Source organism: Megascapheus bottae, chromosome 14 (genome assembly GCF_031878675.1).
Source record: "Megascapheus bottae isolate mThoBot1 chromosome 14, mThoBot2.hap1, whole genome shotgun sequence".
Taxonomy (NCBI): domain Eukaryota; kingdom Metazoa; phylum Chordata; class Mammalia; order Rodentia; family Geomyidae; genus Megascapheus; species Megascapheus bottae.
The window spans coordinates 15,093,947-15,109,034 of record NC_143522.1 but is presented as its reverse complement, the minus strand read 5'-3'; the positions used below and the strand labels follow the sequence as shown (position 1 = coordinate 15,109,034).

At 39.1% G+C, this 15,088-nt stretch overlaps 1 protein-coding gene across 16 annotated transcripts in view; it reads right to left on the bottom strand.

The window, feature by feature from the left end:
* Positions 1 to 15,088, bottom strand: part of Nrxn3 (neurexin 3) — a 1,458,248-nt gene that overhangs the window by 1,151,436 nt on the left and 291,724 nt on the right. The window lies entirely within an intron of this gene.

The following is a 15,088-nucleotide window of genomic DNA, read 5'->3' as shown; positions in this document are numbered from 1 at the left end:
GTTCACCTAGCATGCATGTAGCCCTGGGTTTGATTCCTTGGTACCATATACACAGAAAAGTCAGAACTGGTGCTGTGACTCAAGCGGTAGAGTGTTAGCCTTGAGAAAGCTCAAGGACAGTACCCAGGCCCCGAATTCAAGCCCCTGGATTGATTTTTTTAAAAAAAGTAAAATTAAAGAAAAAAATTTTTCTGACCCTTTGAGTCTTTCCTTGGAGACACAGTATTGTCTTGTGGCTTTGCATTTATGCAGAATTAAAGTGAGCTGTATATAATATCCTAGATCATTCACATTTTCATTCGCATAAAGGTCTCTCGTGTTCTTTATATATGTACTGTTTCGTAATTCTTTGTAAAAAGAATTCTATATCTATTTCCCATCCTTCCTCCAGCAATTTCTGTATTGAAGCCTCAGAGAGTATGGGCAGGGCTGATTGAGCTATGATTAATCAAGAGATAGCTCATGGGTAATTCATGACATCTTAGTCTGTCTTTATTTCATATATCTTCTGGAATATCATCCTGTCTACAGTAGATAACTTCTAATGATCTTTGTTTCATAGCATTCATTTCAAAGTATAATATCTTCTAGTGAAGTGTAGGCTAGGTCCATGGAATTGATTTGCACAAACAGAATACCAAAAAAAAAAAAAGTGACATATGTAGCTTCTAAGTTTAGGTTACAAAGACTGTGATTTGTGCCTTCTTTTTACTCTCTGACTCCTCTCACTAACTGTCTCTGATCAAACATGTTGCCATAGATCAAGGGCTTCCTATCAAGACAGCCATCAGGAAAGGCAAGGCAGTGAGGGAAGCATCTGACCAGGAGCCAGGGAGGGAGGGAAACCCTCAGTCCTACAGCCTGCAGGGAACTGAGTTGAGAAGCAGATCTTTCCTTAGTTTATTTTTGAGAAGGCTGTAGCCTACTTGACCTCTTGATTATAGCTTGATAGGAGATTCTGAGTCCAAAATTCTAACTGTTAAGTACGCCTGAATTTTTTACCCACAGAAACTGTGAAAAAAAATAAATGTTGCTTTTAGTCTCTCAGGTAAGTTTGGGGGATAATTTCTTATGGTCATAAATATCATAAATCGAATCTGCTGAAGTGTGACATAAAGTAAGCAAAAGAAAGTGAGAGGAGGGGTAGGAGGGAGGGAGGAAGAGAAGGAAGGAAGGAAGGAAGGAAGGAAGGAAGGAAGGAAGGAAGGAAGGAAGGAAGGAAGGAAGGAAGGAAGGGACCCTGGGGTTGGGATAGTAAAAGAGACAGACCACCTGCATTTGTGTGTATTCTCCACTTTCTCAGGAGTTAGAGGGGGGAAAAAAAGAGATATCTACTCTCATTAAATATAAATGAGAGGCAGAATAAAGATTTGGAAGATAATGTTTGAGCAAATTAGTATTCAAGGGTTGGAAATATTGTAACCTCATCACATAGCACAGTGGCTAGGTCATGGAACATGCATAAAAATATTTGCTGAATAAATAAAAAGTGAATGAATCTCCATTTCATTGGAAACAGCCTTTGCTAAACTATGGAAATGGAAACAATTATAAGGGAGCTTTTTCTGACACTTCTATCAATGTTCAACCATTATAGCTTGCCTTCCCTTAGGAAGAGAAGGTAGAGAAGAAGAAAAGTCTTTCCCGGTCAGATGCACAAAGAGTAGGATCCCATGCTTTTTTCTCAGCTCATCCATGTGTAGAACAAAAATACACAAAAACCAAGGTCCAACTTACCAGGTTTATAAAACATATAAATTAGGGCCTAATCATCCTCACTATTTTTTTTTACTGTAAAAGAAAGCTTCTCTTTACAAAGTGTTCCTTTAAATAGAAGCTCCCTAGTATCTCCAAGTATTGCTTCCACATCATTAACCACTTAACAGAGAAGCTGGAGAGAAAAAGAATCTTAAAACCATTCTCTTTGTTAAAGTAACTGCCCACTGACAATCAATCAGAAGGAATACAAAGCTTCCCTGAAGTTGTAATGTTCACTAATGGAAAGATAGGTTTCTATTAACAGGTGTAAGGCAAGGAAAGCAAGACTGAAAGTTCCTAGAAAACTTAGTTTCTAGAATTATGCTGGCTAATTGAAGAACAGCTATACCACTTAGACCTGCTCTGATAAGCTGGACTGTGAACCAAAGGTAAAAAAAATAATAAATAAATAAATAAATAAATAAATAAATAAATAAATAGAAGGAAGCTAAAGAAAACATGGGAAAGACAATAGGTCAAGCAGGTGTCGGCAGGCTGACAGTGGTGGCCCCCAGGGGTCTTCATGTCCAGGAACTTACATCCTTGTATAATCCCCTCCATTGGTGTGGGATGAACATAGGATTTACTTCTAACTGAAAGGTAAGGGTGATGGGTGGGCTGTTTCTTCTGTGATTATGTCACATAAGATTACAATTCCATTTTGTTACTGGACTTTCTCCTCTCCTGAGAAAGCAACACCCACATAGCATGGGACTGAAGGAGCTTCCAGCTAGAAACTAAGCTACCCCACCACACACACACACACACACACACACACACACACACACACACACACACACATTCACATATACACGCACACCCCAAATCCAGCAATACTCTAGGAACCTTATTAAATTGACCGCCATATGGCTTGGAACAGATCCTTCTACTGTCAAGCTTCCACAAGAGACTTCAGCCAGGGCTGACTTCTCAATGGCAGACTGATACAAAATCCTAAAGTAGAAAACAATTTATGTCTTTATGCCCAGATCCTGATTCACAGAAACTATGATATAATGGATCACATAATGCTTGAAGCTGGCATATCTGTGGCAATATATTAGTAGCAAAATAAAACTAAAAGTCATAATTTTCATTTGATACAATTTTATAGAGTTATAAATGGCCAAGCATGGATAGCTCATGTTTATAATCCTGTCTATTCAGGAGTCTGAGACCTGGAGGATCATGGTTTAAAGCCAGCCTGAAGAGAAAAGTTCAAGAGAGTTATCAAAAATAACCAGTATAAATCAGTGCTGTAGGCATGGCTCAAGTGGTAGAGCACCATCAGTTCAAGCAAATGCAAGGCTCTGAGTTGAAACCCTTGACTTTGTACCAGAAATGTGAATGTATTGCATGAGATTTAATAACAAATCACACACACACACACACACACACACACACACACACACACAAATTATATACACAAAACCAGAATTCATTGAGTGCTACCTGTAAAACAGTGCTAGGTAATTACCACCTACAAACATCTAATTGAATTTTTATAACACCATAGTAGTAGTAACAAAATTTTTAAAAAGGAAAAAGAGGAAGAGAAATAACATCTAATATTAATGAAGTATTATGAGCCTAAAAATTGAGTAGTTTACATACATCCTCTCCTTCAGCCCTCTAAAAATTATATAACTATAGTAATGAAACTAAGGTACAGGAAAGCTGACAACATTGCAATAGATGATAGAGATAGGATTTTAATCTGAGCAGTCAAGCTCCAGAATCTTTCATAGTTAACCTAAACTAAAACTAGTTAGTTAACCTAACTAAAACTATCATTGTGATGTCCCATTGCATGTGATCTTTTCCTAAAATCTCTCTCCCATGACTTTCTACTAAGGTGAGCCAAGGCAAGTTTAAGTGGAAGCACCAGTGTACTTGCAAGACTACATGTTCGGGCAGCCAAACACTAATTTTCCTTACCCCCAGCAAGGTATGAGGAAGAGCCATACAAAGGTCATATCAAATGTACTCCAAAGTAAAATAACATCAAAAAAGAGTCCTCGCCCTCTCAGCCCAAGGTTAAACTCTTTCTGGAACACACAAAGAGATATACATAGCCCCCCACTGGGACCCCACCTGCCTGGCCTGGGTATCAGGACAGAGTCCCAGAAATGTCAGGCAAGTCATTGACACAAAGACAGAAATGCAAAGCGCAGAACAAAAGAGCCGGTCACACAAAGAAATCACTTTAAATGTCTGGGCCAGCAGAAGCAGCTGGAAGGCTCGGCTCCCTCTGTCTGTACTCAATTGTTCTCGCTTTGCTCTCTGTCCTTGGCTGGCTGCCAAGGGACACTCCCATCTGGCACCAGCCTTCTGCAGATAGACTGAACACTCCTCAAGGGCAGGAACTGGCATTTCTTCCATGAAATGCAGACTGGGCGTTATTCATGCCAAGCTCTGTGTTAGGCACTTGGGGCATTCCTGCAGTGTCCATTTCCCACATACACACAGAAAAACAACCTTGTGATCACAGTACATTATGCAAATGTAGGGAAATGGCATAATTAAATTCATTGTTGTGTATGATACAATATACACTGACAAAATATATATTTACAGTATTAAAAAAAAACCTCACCTCTCATAACACCAAGCATATATTGGGCTCTTGATAGACTGCTGGAAGAAGTAGGAAGACATGAACTGATAGGGGAGAAAAAACAAAACATGAACAGAGACATAACTGAGTGCCGATACAAACTAATGAAATTTTCTCCAAGACAAAAAGGAAAAATCTGGGCTGGGAGTTTGGCCTGGTGGTAGAGTGCTTGCCTAGCATACACAAAGACCTAGGTTCTATTCTTTGGTATCAAATACATAGAAAAAGCCAGAAATGGTGCTGTAGCTCCCGTGGTAGAGCTCTAGCCTTGAGAAAGCCCAAGGACAGTGCTCTCAGGCCCTGAGTTCAAGCCCCGAGACTGGCAAAAAAAAAAAAAAGGAAAAGAAAAAGTCTGAAATCAATAAGTTTGTGATCAACATAACTACTTCTTTAACATGTTTAATTATTGTCCTTATATTACAGAGGAAAAAAAGGAGGCTCAAAGAACTTACTCAAGGTCATATAGCTAAAGTAATAAGTATTCAGGCAGTCTGAGGCTAAATACGGGCCAGTGTCTAATCAACCAAACTGACTCCCAGAATGATATCTGACAAAACAGTCACTCAATAAGTAGAAGTTTGAATAGATGGATGGACAGATGAAGGATGGATGGGTTGATGGATAGATGAATGGATAAATGGATGGATGAATAAGCGAATGGATGGTTGAATGAGTGGATGGATGAATGGATGAATTGACAGGTAGATTAATAGATTTGTTATGCAGATATCTAACATGAAACAGAGTGGCTGATAAAATGGAGTATTTCTAGGTTAGTGAGAATAGCAAATGATAGCTTCTCTCTTCAAATCAATACAATTCCTTTATGGCTAGGGCTTGTGGCTTTTTTCATTATGAAGGTGGATAGATGGGTAGGTACATTCTTTAAGAGGGTTATGGGACGTTGATAAAGCAGATTTATGTGTGAAAGGATAATGAGGCCTCTGACCCTGGAGTATGGTTTTGTAATTATATAACCACCAATTATGTTTGTGGCTTTATTGGGTGGAAATAATGAAATGGTAATCAAATCTTGTGGGGGGTGGAGGGGAGGTTGGAGAATGCATTCCCCTTTTCCTGTGTTGTTCTTTCCTCAGGTTCTGTACCCCTTTGTGTTTTTCGCAGTAGATGTAGACGTTAAGTCACTTCACAAGGAATGAAGAGCCATGGACTCAGTGCCACAGTGGGGGAAACATCTACTTGTAATAGTAAATGATGACACATAAAAAGCTGAACTCCTGGGGCAAAAAGACTCTTCTTAGTATGTCAATTATATAGATGCTAAAGCAAACATCTTCAAAAAAATTAAACTCCTGCTAGTTGTCTGCTCATAACTGCAAAGACTCTATTTCAACTCAAAGAGAAACCAGTGTCCTTTCCTATGGCTCCCATTAATCAGTCCACTTTCCTCCTTCTGCTCTCCCTCCTGATTCACTGATCTGATCTACCCCAGATTGGGCCATGACTAACTAACTTCCCACTTCTTTGGACCAGAAATGCCTTGTCCCCCAAACAGCATTACCTTGCTCTGCTTTGTCTTCCTTCTATAATGTTTATCATACTTTAACATATTTTCTTTTTTTTAACTTAATTTGGGAGGGGCAGTTTCAAGGGTTTAGAACCTCCTGTTTACCGAGCAGATGCTGTGCTGAACCACAACTCCAAACCTTCTTTCTTTTTGTAGTTTTATTTTATGACTTTATGTTGTGGTAGTACAGAATGAAGCTTGATCTCAGGACCTGGAAACTGTTCCCTTACCTTTCTTCCTCAAGTTTAGTGCTCTACCATTTGAGCCTTACTTCTACTTAGGGCTTTTGTTGTTGTCATCAGCTAATTGAAGTCTCACAGACTTTTTGGCCTAAGTTGTGTGATCCTCAGATCTCAGCCTCCTGCATAGCTAAGATTACAAGCATGAATCACCAATGCCCAGATATAGTTTTATGTTTAATTGTCAAATAAGGTTTTCACAACACATATACACATAAACATATACATATACTATATAAATAAAATAAACATATTAATTAACAAAGTAAGAGTTTACAGAAAAATAAAAAGCATGAATTTGTTTCAGAGCATTCCAGACTTTTTGAAAAGGTTACCTGAGCTTCCAGTATGGACAGGTCAACCCATTCTGCTTACTCAGTTTACTGAATGATTTACTCAGAAGACCTGGGCCCTGTACAAAGAGGCTAGTCTGATGAATTAAAGAATTAGTAAAATACGCCCCACCCTCAAAGGCATCTCAGGCTATAGATAGTTTTCCAGACAGTTATTTCATTAAAGGGAAAAGTGCTGGGGACAGGAGACAACAAAAGCCCATGTTAAAATTTAATAACAATTGCATTTGCTCTATTTGGGTGGTGATTTATTCATGGACTTCATAATAAATACATATAGTAAGTCGCCCAGAGATATCTCTATCTGTATCTCAGGGCAGGAACCACATCTTTTATTAAGTTGGAGGAGAAAGAAATATACCTAAATAATCCAAAGTGGAGGTTGGGGGCTGTACACGCTGTCAGTGGCTAAATTCTTGTGCTCTACTCCCTCATCTAGTGCAACCTTTACATCAGGTTATAGCTGACCACTTGTCTCTGAAATCCCCTCAGGATCATTCTGATGTTTTTGTCTACCTTAGTCTGAAAAGGAGAAACATGCCAAATTTCTGGAGATTCTTTCAAGCTGTTGTGGTCTATGTCTCTGTACCAAAGCAGCACACAGAGCAGAGAAAGGTTTCTAAATGGTTGGGATTTAAGCATTAGCTCTGACTTTAGTTTTCAAACATTAGAGGAAAAGATACACCTAAAAACCACCTCCTAAATACTGATATTGGACTTAATAGAAACCCATCTTGTAGGAGCAGCTCTGTGAATGGTGACATTGACCATTTGTATCAAAAAAGTATTGCCTTGGGGAAAAAAAAAACGTATGGCTTAATAGAAAGTATTTCTGCTGTGGATGAGACCTAGTTTTGTGTGCTAAGTGGTTCTTCAGGCAGCAATTCGTTTTCAACATAGCCAAGACTCAGGGACAGAAACAAGTCTCTTGAAGAAAAGCAATAAGATGATTAACTCCTCACTTCCTCTGCAGGCCCCTTTAGGAAGAGGGTAGATCCACAGGTCAAAACATTATTCTAGTTTTTCCATTGCAATCCATGCTGATATCGTGCTTAAATTCTGAGATGGCAGGTCAGATTCTGTATTGATGGCTTTTATTTTTCTTTGTATTTATTTTGTCTTGGTTTGTAATAGATGGGGGTTTTTGAAAAATGTCTTAATTCTATTTTACTATAGCATTGTCATTTCATCTGTGAATATTAAATATCTTCTCATCCACAACATTGTACTCTATGCGACTTGATTAAATTTCCACATGCTTCATCCAAAGAGGAAAATCCAAAGATGGATTAAATAGTTTATGTAGTTAGGGGGTGAGGTAAGACTAGGACATAATATGAACAGCATCCAAGAATGAAGCTAGGTATACGGAAGGCAATCATTTGAATGATTCCTTCTCACTTTCTAGGGACAGGCATATTTTTGTTCCTGAAGCATCATCTGAAAGGGTAATTCCCTCTAAAGACTTTCTGTACAGAGCCAGAACTGGCTGAAGATACACATAAAGACAAAAATTCAGAGGGTGGAAAATGCATTCATTACAATGACCTATATAGGTCTTCCAAGCCAACATTTGTACTTGGTAAAACTGTGCTTATATGTTAACATATATTTAAATATACAAAGAACAGATATCCTTCTTTGGAGTTATAAAGGTTGGATTTTATTATGTGGAGGCTATATCCATGTCTAAATCAATGATAGACCTTGAAGATCTTTATGTCTGGAAAGCCTGTCTCAAATAGCAGTATATCTACATAGCTCACATCAGGAGGTAGCAAAAATTTATGTCAAATGTTAGGGAATTATATGTCATAAATGTTAGCAAATTTTTACTATTATTTTAGTCATATTTATAATATACCAATGCTAATTATTAATATACCTTAAAATGATGCCTAGCACGTTTTAAAGGTATTTATCAAGTGCTAGGAACTATGTAAAGTATTTAATATGCATGACTTCATTTAATTTGCATATATCCCTTTGAGGTACGCTGATTTATTTTTTCTTTAGGATGTTAAAATATCTTTATTTTATGAAACAAAATCAAATGATAATTATTTTATCTTATAGCGGACCAGCCATCTTCCCATCTCATACCTTACAACTTAGGTATATGGAAGGCGCATGGAGTATCACTTTTCATAATCTTCTCTGGGTGATAGACTTATAATATATGTTACATGAATATAACAATCCCAGATAGAAAAAAAAATTGCAATCTTATCAGTATTAATCCCCAATCTGGGTTCATGAGGAAATAGAGGCTACAGGTCAACATTGTCTACATAGTAAGTGTCCATGCAGGATCTGCTTGTTCCAAGCATCATATTCCTTCTGCAACATCCCATTGGTCTCAAGGCTTCCATGGGAAAATTTGAGATAGACAAATTTCCAATGGAGAAGGGCGTAGACTTCTGTTTGTGATGGTGGATACCATCTTTCAGCAGGGAACAGCAGCTGGAATGGCATCCACCCATGTGACATGGAGACTGTGGTTGCTTTGCTCTTTGTTAATAGAAAACCATATTTCTTAAGAAAAATTTCAACTTGGCCTTTATTGCCAGTCATTGAGTACACAATGTATGACACATACTGACATTTTTACATATGTGTATTTGTATAAGTGGAATTGTTGAGCATAATTCCTTAACTTGCTATTTTGACAACTGCACAATACCCAGTCAGGAATACCTGCACACAATGGATACAAAGAGACATGGCAATCTGAGAAGCTTCTATGAGCTTGGGGGTATCTGCCAGTATGCCTTTGCTTCTGTCTATTTCCAAATAGCTCCATTCAGAGAGAACAACAAAGAACCCATGGTCCCCAGATCCCCACGGGTATCACGAGCCTGTGACCTTGACCACATGATAGTGGCAGGAAGAATTTGACCAGAATCTCATCCATTTTCTTCCTCTCCCCCTTCTGGGTGGTCAATGAGCTGGAAAATGAAGGACACAACGTAGGTTTATGAGACTCATAATTAGGTCACAGCTGAACCCAATTCCCTTCATCTGACAGCTGGGGCCAGTAGACCAGCTCATGCCATCCTAACACTTTCCAGGGAATCCTGCTCAAAAACATTCTTTCTTCCTTATAATTCCTTCATCCCCAAAACTCCCAGAAAACCTAAAGTGCAAGCTCAAGCAGTTCAGGTAACATAGTTCTTCCTGGAGAATAAGGCCTTTGTTGAAGAAAAATAAAAACTATAGGAGATAAACGAGAGAGAGAGAGAGAGAAAGAGAGAGAGAGACAGACAGAGGGAGAGAGAGAGAGAGAGAGAGAGAGAGAGAGAGAGAGAGAGAGGGGGGGGGACAACTAAGCAAAGAACTTCTCAGGAAAAAAGAGTAGTCTGCAAATTCTATGGCTAAAGATGGAAAGCAAACAAGGACTGATAAATAAAAATTATAACCAGATGGTCTAGGAAACATCACTATTTGTGCTTTGGTTTTTATTGAGTTTTATTGAAATTGGAATAATACTAGTCCTGAAATTTCAGTTTTTTACATGTCAGATCTTACTACTCATCTCCATATGTCAAATAAGCTAGTAATAGTAAAAGGCAGAGATGGAAGATTTATTATGTGGCATGAGCATACCATACGAAAGCAGAACTTTTCCCCAATATTCAGTCATGTTCAAGGTATAGATGTGAGTTTAGGTTTAAATAGACTGAGATTTAGGGCAGTGCAGAGAAAGATGTGCATATTCAACAGTGTATGTAAAGAATGATCATTATCTCAATTCTAGTTCTCTACAGGTTCCAAGAAAGATTTTCACTAAAGCCAAACTACAAGATTTTGTTAATTGGCAGAAATCTTCAGAGAAAACTCTTTAGAGACAATTTAGAGACAAGGTAGGAAGCTAACAGTACCCAAATTAAGTTATTTATGGCACCCTCCCCAAAGTAACAAAGCTAAGAATTTATGAGGAAAGTACCTCTCTGTGGGGCTATCCGACATTCAGCCTTTCAGGTACCACAACAATAAGTTCTTATTTTTGGCAAAGGACTTCTATTCTGAAGGAGTATAAGACTTTTTGTACCAGACCCAAACAATGTTTTTAGTGGTCCATGCTCTGGAGTTATGTAAAGGAAGATCACCTACACAATTTATTTAATTGGATGCCTTCTGACTTTTTATTTCCTCTTGTATTCTGCTGTATAATGGTGCTTCTAGTTTTAGGTATAAACAATGGGCTCGTCAGACTTAATGTACTCTAGCTAATATAACCTATCCTTTTACTTATGTTAGTTTAGGATTTGCCAGGAAAGCCATAAGATCAACACCCTAATTCTCTCAAGACTAAAGAATGTTGATATGTAAGTAGGGGATAATTCTAGCATAAATTTAAACTGCTTTTGCTGTAAAGCACTGCTCCTTACTTGGGCCCACAAATCAGCTAGGAGCAAGACAAACGCTTGATATCTTGGCCTCCATTTGGTACTCGTCTTCGTTCTAAGACACCCTCTCTGTAGGTAGTCACTTTGCAATCACCTTGGGTTCTAAGAAGGGCAGGACTAAAACTACTCCTTTAGAGCAACAGAGCCTTAACAAGCAGACCATCCAGTTCCCATCAAAAACAGAGGACAATTACTAGAATGATGAGGCTGCACTCTGAAGCAGACATAATCATCTCCCCTCGGTGATGACAGCAATAACAAATTATTGAATCCTTGGAGAACACGAACAGGACCAACCAGACCTCACTTGTGACCAGGACTGTTTATGCATGCTTTTCTCTCCCTGCTCCAATTTTCTGTCTGCTTCAATCTAAACTTGCGAATGTACGGGGATTTCTCTCTCCTCTCGCCCACTCTTGGACTTCACTCTGCTTCATCTTTTCTCCTCCTCTACTTCCTTTATCTTCTTCCCTGTCCTTTCTCTCTCAGTGTCTCTCTCTTCTCTTGTCTTTTTCTGTAATATAACAACATTCCCTATAATTTTGAATTTCCCATCCTACCCCTGACTCCCATTTTGTTAGTAAGAGTAATTACGCTGTTCTCTGCAATGAGAGACGTGATTCTTTTGATTCATGTTTTTGATTGTTATTGAAAGCACAGTTCTCCTAATTAATTTGTGAATTGCTACAACTATACATAAAGGAATACAGAACAGGTTTGTAAATCATGAGGATACTCTTGCTTGCTCATTTTTTTTCCCTTAAAAGACATGCCTCATCCTTAGTAACAGGCTAATCTGCTGTATCCTCCTCCCAAATGTTTTACGTTGAAATCCTAAATCAACAAAACAGAATTTGAATACCCCATAAATGGCGTTGCCGTGGATGTAACCAAACCTCCTACCCACCTGCAGGAACCAACTTGGGCCCACGTGATTCAACGACAGTGGGGAATTATAGACCTTGATACAGGCTTCCCATAGACATGATTAAAAGCTGGTAGAGTGCTGATTGTAGAGTGCAAGTGACAGATCTAGCTCTAACAAGCTGGCCAGGAACATGGAAAAGTTAGGAACAGAGTCTCATTTGTGCTGCTGCTTTCTCTTTCTTTCCGGGAGCTTATGCTCTGATAAGTATAAACAGACTCCTGAGCTGAAGCCCAGAACCAGCACAAAAAAAAGAAAGAAGGAAAGAAAAGAAAAGGCAAAGACTGGGTAGGGCACAGGCTTCGTAGGAAAAGGCCCATGGATCTTCTATGATAGCAGAAGGCCCCCATGCTATACCAGGGTTCTTAGAAAAAGCAGTGTGGAACAGGAACCAATGGGGGCCAAAAATGCCATTTATCCAAACCTTGATTCCCAAAAGATACCTCCCTCCCCACCCTGCAAATGTTTAGACAGTCAGGAAAATACAAGGACTCACCATAGCCTACTGACCAGATTGAACAATGATGACCATCTTTCTGTTGCTATTCTAGAGGAAAATCTCAAACAAAATACAGCTCAGTCCCTTGTGACTAGCTCTAAATGAATCTGCACTAAGAAAAGTGCAAAAGGAAATGAAAGATCTTCTAACCTGGAATGATATCGTCTATATTACACTCCTTATAACCTGGAATTCCACCACCACACCACCTGCCTATACCGTAATATGATATAATATCAGTACCAAATTTGGCAATTCATATTTTGTGACCATACTGCATTGAATATTTTGGTTTTGCAGCAAGTAATTTCTTAAATGTTAACATTTAAAGGTTAACATAACTATGTATTTGAATTTCTTTATTTTGCCAATGGGGCAAGAACTCCATGGCATATATGAAAAAAAAATAAGGTCATAGGTAGAGACAAAGCAAAGAAACAAAAATATTAGTAGAGGGCTCATTGAACCTATTCTTCTCCCTAATGAAATATTTTATATAAATTAAATAAATAGATGCTGGTAACAGTAGTGATTTGCTATGTTTGCAACATGCCAATCACTATCCCATGCCCTTGATGGAGAAAACTCCTACACAATGGAGTTTTATTCATTTATGTCCATTCCATGGTGCTTTGTGTCTCATTAGGGTGCTTGGTGGACACATCAGAAAACTTTTTGCATGCGCATGGGTACACGCATGTGTGTGTGTGTGTGTGTGTGTGTGTGTGTGTGTGTGTGTATGTGCACATGTGCCAATCCTGGGGCTTGAACTCAGGGCCTATCACTGTCCATGAGCTTCTTTTTGTTGCTTTTTTTGTTTGTTTGTTTTTCTAATTCTAGAGACTGAACTCAGGGACTGAGCACTGCGCTTGGGCTTTCTCAAAGCTAGCACTCTACCACTTGAGGCACAGCACCTCTTCCAGTTTTTCTATGTATGTGGTACCAATGAATCAAACTATCACTAGGCCAAACTCCATGCCAAGGTGCTGGCACTTTACCACTTTTAAGACACAACTCCACTTCCAGCTTTTTTTTTTTTTTTTGCTGGTGATGAATTAGAGTTAAAAAGCCTCATGGACTCTTCTGTCTGGACTTGCTTCAACCCGTGGTCCATAGATTTTAGCCTCATGAGTAGATAGAATGACAAGAATGAGCCACTGATCCCTGGCTTGACATCTGAAAACAGTTTAAAATACATACAGCATCAGGTCAGGGCCTAATGGCTTAGCCGGGCTACTCAGAAGACTGAGACCAAGAGAATCACAATTCGAGGCTGGCTCAAGCACAAGTGTTCACAAGATGTCATGTTGACCAGTATCTGGGCCTGGTGGTCAGACCTCTTAACACAGCTAGAGTGAAAAGCACAAAGAAAAGGAGCATGGTCCAATCTGGTCCCTCTCTTAAAAATAATCAGAGCAAACATCTAGCTGGAAGTATGGTTCAAGCAGTAGAGTGTCTGTCTAGCAGGAAGAAAGTCTTCAGTTCAAATTCCAGTACTGCCAAAGAAAGAAAAGAGACAGCCTCGGGCACATATAGTCTAAGCCCTCCATTTTAAAAAAATAAAACAAGGAAGTGGAGAAGTTATTGACAATCCATAGGTAAATGCTGGCTTTGGGGAAAAGGTGTCTGCCTCATTGAATAATGTTGTAGTTTCCCTGAGTAGCTAACATACAAGTGCCTCTTACTGGTGTGGTTTCATTAGTTTACTAAGTAAATGAGGAGCATTTTTATGTCTTCTAGAAGCAGGTCATCCCGAGTTAGCCCTGACTCTCTCAAAGGCCAGACTTCTTCGGAGAAATTCCGCCTATGATACTGCAGCCCTGATGCTCTGGGGGGAAAAGTAGTCCAGGGTAATGAAGACAGGACCCAGAACAAACGTTGAGGCAAACGAAGAGTTAATGCATTCTGGGGAAAGCGGAGTCCATTTGAAACCCTTGTGTTGCTGTGGTTCATTGTCTATACCATTCCATTCTTCTGTGCTAATTCCTAGTCATTATCATATCCAGACAAGCATCCCATGCTTCATTAACTGACATTAATTAATTTCCCCACCCCTTGCTTTTTATCTTATTTTAAAAGAATGTGGGTGAACCATTCTATTCTGTCAGAAGAAGAATACAGGTTTTACATTGATGGGCAGTTGGCTTTCTCTAGTGCAGATGAGGAATGAGAAGCACACACCAGCTTATTGGCGTGTTTGTTGAACCATGGCCACTGTTATGCCTTTCACCTTCCAGTTATGACCCTTAACAGCAGCCCCACTCCCAATTCCTTCCCTTCTGTACCCCTCCCAATGCAATGATTTGCAAAATGCAATGATGGGACAGAATGACCAACTCAGACAACACCTGGGTCCTGCCTGCTAAGGGAAGACATCCAGCCATGACAAAGAAAAAAAAAAGTAATAAATGCATTCATTGGCTTAGCTAAGAAGCACAATTTATAGTTCCTAGCTCAGCTGTTGAAACCTACAAATTCCCTGCACAAAGTGGGAAAAGAAAAAAACAACCAGGCACTTCTCTGAATGGCCTGCCTACCTCTCAAAGGAATAGACCAAAGAACTGCAGAGGCAGAATAAAGTAGAAAAGCCTGGGTGCTCCCTGAGCTTAGAAACACCTCTGCATTTGTATATTTCCTCATCATTTACTCTGTAACAGAATTACATCCTTCCCCAACTGTATTATTTATTATTATCTATTATTAAACTCTGTGGCACCAGTGTATTATTCAGGAGCTGCATTCCTGGCATGATACCTGTAT